A 7,913-nucleotide genomic window follows, 5' to 3' on the forward strand; every position below is an offset into this window, starting at 1 on the left:
TCAAACGATCCTCCAAGTGCAAGACGTGTCATATTCCGAGTGGCCTTCGAAGGCATTCCCTATACACAACATAGGGTGCAACACGTGTAAGATTTTAAATGACAACATTCAAATTTTCCAAGTATTCTACACATTCCAAGTCAAAAGAAGCTTCATGTATTTCATTTAACTAAAATTGTCACAATACATGAGATGTAGTCTTACATGGATCACAACAGAAGATACATGTGAGCTATTCTAACAAAAGCTTTAAACACTAAGCAAACTAACACACCACTAAGCCTACTAAGGCCATTACAAAGGGAGACAAGATAACAAAGAAAACCCAAAGACGACTACAACATATGACTAGTCATTTGTCTCTAGTGAAGGCGGAGGTGCACCCTTGTCTTGCACACAGCACAGGAAGGCCTTCAGAGTGGGAGACATTTTCTTAAATTTTTACTTCATATAAGCCTGATTCTCTTTAAGCTTTTGCTTCAGTTCGGCCTAGGTCTCCTTGACTTGCTGTCTCAGGGTGGCCTACTTTTCTTCAATCTGAGGCAGGCGGGCTTTCAGGGCGCCCTGATAATGGCGATGCTCAGGTGTAGTAGTAGGAGGTCCACCATTAGAGTCTTGGGCTTCCTTCACTTCTTCCTCACTTCTTTCTTCCTCACTTCCTTCTTCTATTTCATTTTCTTCTTCCTCTTCATTACTTTCTTCCTCTTCACTTTCGGTCTCACCCTCATACTCATCGAGTCAGGCTCGACATTGTCGAGGGCTAATTCCCATATTGTTGAGCGTAGTGTCGTTAATGAAGTGGATTGGCGCAAGCTCAGCCATGTTAAGTCTGTAGCTGAATTTATGAGCAATCTTGCATATAAGTCGACCGAATGGGAGTAAAACATCTCTCCTAACAGAGCGTGTTGTCTGGACTATCTGTAGTAGGGTAAACGTAAGCAAACACAGCTTGTCTCCCTGTCCAGCTCTGTACAGGAAGTCCACCATCAAACGAGTACATTCGGTACGGTTGCTCCACCTAGGATACACATTGTATGTGAATATGTGGTGGAGTAGGCGAAAGTCTGCCATCATCTTGGTCGTTGGGAAGCAATTGCCTCGCTTCCAGTGAACCAGTCAGCTACAAAGAAACCGCATGTGGCGATCTCTTTCTCGCACACTCTTGAGACGAGATTCATTAGCATGCACTTCACCACGTGCAATTTTGATAATTCGGGCCATCAAATTTACATTGACTATTGCTTTCCGCCTTCCCACGGGAACAGTGAACTATAGGGGCTCCAGTAGTGGATCTTACTAGGCTGCTACCTATCACAGCTACTATTATTATTGGAAGACCATTAGAGATACATGGCCTTTACTAAGCTGCCTCTTCCATGCTCATTACTAGCAAAGCACTTGGGCTTCTTTTATAGTCTTATTACAATTTCGTTAACAATCATAAGATGTCTTGAGATTAATATTAGATTTACTACTTAGATTTACATGTTTAATGGATTTTTCCAAGTATGAAATCCTAACTAGGTGGTGAAGTGGATTGTAAAGATATGGATAGCAAAACTTCTTCACAAAATAAATGCCCCTTTTCTCCCATAATGTTGCATTATCTGTAGTTAAAACTTATGTTTTGAATGACAGTGTGTTGTTCATTCACAAGATGAAGTTCGATCCAAGGCTATTCGACTAGTATGTGGTCTGGGAAAAAAAGCCCTTGTATACTTCTTGCACTTCTTCGGTGTCCTGATAAGGATATTATACCATATAATTTTTCATAATTATTAGTCATTTACCAGTATTTATCATAGGAAATGGTAAACCAAATAGGCCCTCTTTGTAGATTCTTCATTTGAAGGAGACATCAAAGGAACATGACACCTATCGGCACTAGCTGTAGGAGCTTGAATATTGTTACATTAACAGTCATGTTTTTGGTTAGCTTCATTATGGCTTACATTACTAAACATGAAATGCAAATTTATTGACTAGAACCCAAGACTTTTGCCTCCACTTCTTCTTCTTCTTCTTCTTTTTTTTTAGGTACATTGGCATATATGATATGTTACCCATACAAAGCTTTCGTTGCAGTCCAAAAGATCAGTGATTGAATGGTCCTTAGGTATGCTGATAGATGTAAATTTGGCCCTTTTTTTTCAGACAAATGCAGTGCAGCAATTCGGAAACTGTGACTTTTGAGCTATAAGCATGCTTCATGGCAGGACAATAGATGAATGGATGGAAGATCATGCTAAAATCACTCATGCAGCGGCCTTGTGGTGGATGATTCTGTCCGGTAAGACAGATTAAATGTGTAATGTTGATTATAAAGTTTTCTATTTTCGAGCCAATGATGGATTGATGTATGTGTTATATCCTACAAAAAATGCCATTTCAATCCTTGGATAGGCAGCCCATCCATCTTGAATTTTAACCATTGGCTTCATTCCTCTAAAATATGTATTTCTTTGGATGTGTGGCCCACTTGATCAACAGATAGGTTAGGGACATCTGGTGGTAAGTTTGTCATTGCACCTTCCCTTCTTTTTTCAAGAAATTTTACTCAAGGAAGAAGGGTTTCTATGTGTAATGACACTTCACCAATGTGTCTTTGACTCTATATAAAATTCTATCTGTAATATCAAAGCCTGAGCTCTTTATGCATAAACTGAAGAACTTTCACTCTTAAATATAGTTGTACATATAGCCAGGCTAAATAATTAGATGAGGACTCATCATCTTCAACTGAAATGTTGCTTGTAACCTTTTCCAACGCTTATGTCGCATGTGTGTAGGACATTCAATCCATGCTTTACGTTATGTATGCTCCATCATGAAGATCTCCTAGCACGCAAATCAGGTCTGTTGCTCATCAGGCGAGCTCATGATTTAAATAAGAGTTGCCACTTTCTGATTCGATTTACACTTGTATCCCACCAGATGACCAGATTGGCCTAATTATTGTCCTGGGTGATCATGGTCAAATTACACCATGCCAACGTAACAACTCTTGGATTTGATACATGAAGGATTGTAGACTCAAATCCAATTCCCAAATTTTAAATATATCAAGTTTACAACTGGGGTATATATATGCACTTATTATTTTTCTAAATGATTATAAAAGAGCATGTTTCCTTACCCCAACAATGTTTTACTGTGCTAGATGTTTTGCCTTGTTTTATCATTAATAATGCTTTTCTTAAACTTTAGGTTCCTGGTTCCTCATGAACCATCCTTGCACATGGATGATTTTGTCTGCATCAAAACCTGCATGTAGGCGTGTTCTAAAATCTATTACACAACAAAATGGGTATTACTATTACATGTTTCCTTTTCATAGGACTTGATATTTTGTCTGTTAATGGTCTGGATGGTTATTCAGTTCAAACTAAACTGATCTTCATCACAAAGAAGATGTGAGAACATTTTGTCATCCTCGGATGTAAATGTAGACAAAAGGTTTTATTCTGGAGTGCCAGTTCAACAAAAATATCTATTTCTTTGTTCCTTGATAGGATAGATGAATCTCAACATAGATTTTGACTTCCTAAAACTTGGGGATGCCCTGTTTTGAATGGTAGCTGACACTGGATTTTGGTTCTGTTTCTTACTCCCATTGGAGTTGGATGTGTATTGTAATATGCTGCACAATATCTTCAAACACATAGTGATTTTGGTTCTGTTTCCATTTTTTCTTGTTCAGGTAAAAGGTAAGCGGATTCCATTTTCGTATGAAACTTCCAATTTCTCCATTTTTTTTTTCTGCAGGGAACAATCTCTTACATTTCCTTGAAGAAATCAAAGCTAACGAGCATTTTGATCTAATTAAATAGAACAGAGAACATATTGTAATTAGAGCAGCACCAAATTGCCACTTGTTCACAGGATTTTTTTCAGGTTGGTCTCAGTTGCCATGTATCCATTCAAACCAGTAGCTAGAATGTGATAGCAGATGTGCCCAAGAACCTGCACAAATTTGATTCTTAATCATGCACAGATCATTAACATAACTGGGAAAGGAAAGAAGGCTGCTATTTTTTAGAACATACATAGGCATAGTCACAGTCAAACTTTGGCGGTAAAGAACCCCAGGCCTGATAGGCAAAGAAGTGGCAGATAGCATTGAATTTCTTTCCTTTGCAAGCACCTTCTTTCTGAACAGATCCACTAATATGTCAGTCCACTAGAATATTAAGGATAAAGATAATGAACCTGCAGCGTTGAAGTTTACCAATCTCTTATTCATCTCATTCTCTACCAAACTTGTAAGTTTGTTCTTGATGAATCCTGGCTTGAGCCCTCCCAGGGATCTTACATTAATTTATGTGCCAAATAAATGTCCTGTGCTAGTATTTGCCATATCCATGTATCAATTTTACATTAAATTTTAATGTTTCATGTGTTAGTGGTACCCCCGACACTCAGTTTAATGGTACTTACTGGTTGCCTTGAATATAGGTCAATGATACAGTTGGAACACTGGTTGGAGGTAGATACTGCAATAATGATGTTGGCCCTGGGAGGTCAGAGCCCAATTGAAATAATTCTAGTTTTCCTGATGTGGCTTTGAGTCATTTTATTGAAATTTCTCTGTTGTTACCTAATACCTGAAATGGATATTGCCTAATTACTGCGCAGATCTTGGACACATTATAAAATCAGTATCATTCTATTTTGGCCAAGAGGTTTTTTGGCAATACTTTTGCCTTATTTTGCATGCACATTGCTGGCTCGACATCACCTTTCTAGAGGGCATTTTAGTCACCCAAAGTGCCTTGTTAAGAGGGATATGGAAACAAGCAGTGGGTGCATCCACAACACCATGTGTGAACCTTGTACTATTTTCCTTTGGTTGAAGGTGCTAAATCATTAGTTGATCTTTGCTCAAAAGCTGCCTATCTTCCCTCTTATATGTTATAGGATTTTATTTGCAATGTGTCACTTGCTGAACTGTGGATATTCTTTTCTCAGTTAAGAATATTTATATGTCAATGTTTTTCTTTTCCTTTGTTATTGTATATTAATTCTATTTTTTCAGGCTTTTTGGGACTATTCTGAGAAAAAGTTGCTTGGAATAACAAAGGCAGAATGCTCTATTACAAGCGAATGGTCTCCCGATGGATGTTACTTCATGACTACACAGTGGTTAACTTTATTTAAGCATTGATGCATTGACTTTAAAACCCTCCCATAATGTATTGTAGCAGTAAGGGCCTCTAAAAGCCCTCCTACATTTTTTTTCACACACTCACACCAATTCATGGAAGCCTTCAGAACTTAAACAAATTAGTTCAATCAGCTCAAATTAACAGATATTAAGGGGTAAAAACATACTTCTATCAAGCTTAAGAAGAAATTCAATCAATTAAAAAACTAAAAATTTGAGCTTAGTAGTTGTATGGATGTGAAAAGGTTTGTTCCTTTGTGGGGCCTAATTCAGTTCTCCTCTTTGGATGATCTCTCATCATCCACCTTTATCTGGCATGTAGAGCCATTTCAGCTTTGTTCTTTTCTTCAATAAAAGTTATGTTGCCATTAGATTGCCATTAAAAAAAAAAACTTTAAAATGTTGGGTAAAAGTGTAATTGCTTGTACCCATGTATATGTTTTGTGTGCTTTGGTAAGTTGGTCTTGTCCCTATTTGCAAGTCTAGATGTTACATTTTGGATTTTAGTAAACATAACATTGTCTTAATCTTTCTTTACCAGTGACATTTAGCAAAGCACTGGTCTTAATCTTCTAGCTTGAGGATATTTGTATCTTATTTTGTGGATATTTAATTATACTGTTTTCTTATTTTGTTGTACACCTTAGATTTAGATATGATTCATTTTTAGGATCTATGAGTATGTTTACATGCCTTGCTTTTTGTATAGGTTTCTTCTCATGCTCGCATCGGATCTAAGGTTTCTTCTAATTCCTCATTCCCCATTTTATCGATTTAGGGCAGACCTTTCAATCTCATCCTCATGCATTGTAAGGTTAGGGTTTCATCGAACTCCATTATGTTTGTAGCGTGTCTTGAGTCACATGTGTTATCCAATGAATTTTGAGGGTTTCTGGAGTTGCATTTTGATGTTTCATGGGATTTTTTTTATCTTCTTTTTTTTGTGGTTTGATGATTTAGATCTTTTGAATATTAATTTATTTATTTTTACAATTTTCTTTAATTACAGAGATCTTTTTTGGTATCGTTCTTGGATTAGGAGGAAAAACAGAGAAATTAAAAAAAAAAAAAAAAAAAAAAAAAGAAGAAGAGAGAAGATAATGCCTTTAGTACTTGGTAACATTTGTGAAATTCTTTCTCCTTTCAGTTTTTGTTGAGAAACTGATATTTTCAATATTTTTTATTTCCATTGCAGTTTAGGAAGTTTATTTCGGAGTTTTGGAGTTTATTGAGATGATTTGAAGCCATATTCAGATTGAGGAGGATTGGAAAAAGCACAGATTAGGTTTGTTATAGATTGAAAAAAAAAATCTGACTTTTATTTATTTATTTATTTATATGCTTTCTCACCATTGATATTTTTTAACAGGGAGAGTCTTTTTTATTTATGCTTTCTCTTCATTGATATATTTTTTTAAGAGGGAGATAACTCAAGAGTGCTGGAAGATGGTATAGCCATCTTTGGGATAACACATTTGGCAGGATTATGTTTCAATTTGTAACGTCCATGTACTTTCCCCAATGTGGATTACTGATTTCTGGAAGTATGCACAGATTGAATGATCCTAGCTATAAGGTCATTGCCTTCAAATAGACTGTAGAAAATCTTTTTCTTTTTTAGTGTATAACATTGGGGCTACTCCCTTATAGGTTGCCCATGGCATGACCCAAACTAGGGTATATCTTTCATTAGGCCCGTTAATCAGTTATATCTCACCATCAAGAAGTGAAAATACCTGTTTTAAAACTCACAAAGGCCCCACCTCATGAACTTTATCTGATATTTTATCAGGTAGAGTAGATTTACATAAGAAACGTGGTGGGTGCCACCGACCAGCATGTGGATTGAGTCTTAAGTTCTGCTAGAACGAACTAGATCCTGACTGTGCTCTATGAGGTCTATGATTATATATGTGTTTCATCTTAACTGTCTACCATTTTGATATTGACCCACTCTCGAAACCTTCCTAAGGCCATGTTCATAAAGTCATATAAAGGTCATATAGCTCAACTATTGGGAAAAAGAAGCTCATTATGATGTTTCAGAGTTTATATTATTGGATGCAACAACAACATCTGAAATCACTCAGCGCTCCTTAGTTTCTTTAAATTACAAAAATTACAAAAGTAGCTTAAATTACATCGGAAGCATGAAAGTACCTCTAATCATACTGAGGAAAAGCATACATACCGAATCCCCTTCAACTTGATGTTGGTTGATATGCCTCAATTAAATTGATTTTAATCTTACGTATTTCTGTTTTCTGGGCGACTTTCTCAACGGTAGACTGATTTATGCATATGAGATGTGCAATGCCTCTGAGTTAGCTTTGGACTATGCTTTCTTTCTACTGATATATTCCTCTAAAATAAAAATAAATAAAATAAATAAATAAATAAATAAGAGGAAAGAAGAGACCATGTGATTCAATATGTTAGAAATTCTTGAATATGTTTTAAAGTTGGAGATATTGGTACAAATGTTAGGAATATTATTTATATTTCTGCGGATCAAGTAATTTTTATTTCTTTGTTTGAACCTTTGTTGCATTGTTCTTTATTTGGGTGATAGTAGAATTTTTAATGGAGTGGAAGAGATGTTTGGATGATGAAGAAATAAAACATGAAACAATTGATAGAAAATCTATGGTTCTAAGTGAGGTTGTTGTTCTTTGTAATGTTTTAATCTCTATTTCCTATTTGGGTTTTCTTATTTTTGAGACTTTGCGAGCAGATTCAAGTTTTGTCG

At 36.1% G+C, this 7,913-nt stretch overlaps 1 long non-coding RNA gene across 1 annotated transcript; it reads left to right on the plus strand.

Moving 5' to 3' along the window:
• Positions 1-5,163: 5,163 nt before the first annotated feature.
• Positions 5,164-6,516, plus strand: LOC131252139 (uncharacterized). Its single transcript, XR_009174209.1, has 2 exons — positions 5,164-5,978; positions 6,174-6,516. It is a non-coding gene; the product is annotated as an uncharacterized LOC131252139 (long non-coding RNA).
• Positions 6,517-7,913: the final 1,397 nt, after the last annotated feature.

Source organism: Magnolia sinica, chromosome 7 (genome assembly GCF_029962835.1).
Source record: "Magnolia sinica isolate HGM2019 chromosome 7, MsV1, whole genome shotgun sequence".
Lineage (NCBI taxonomy): Eukaryota > Viridiplantae > Streptophyta > Magnoliopsida > Magnoliales > Magnoliaceae > Magnolia > Magnolia sinica.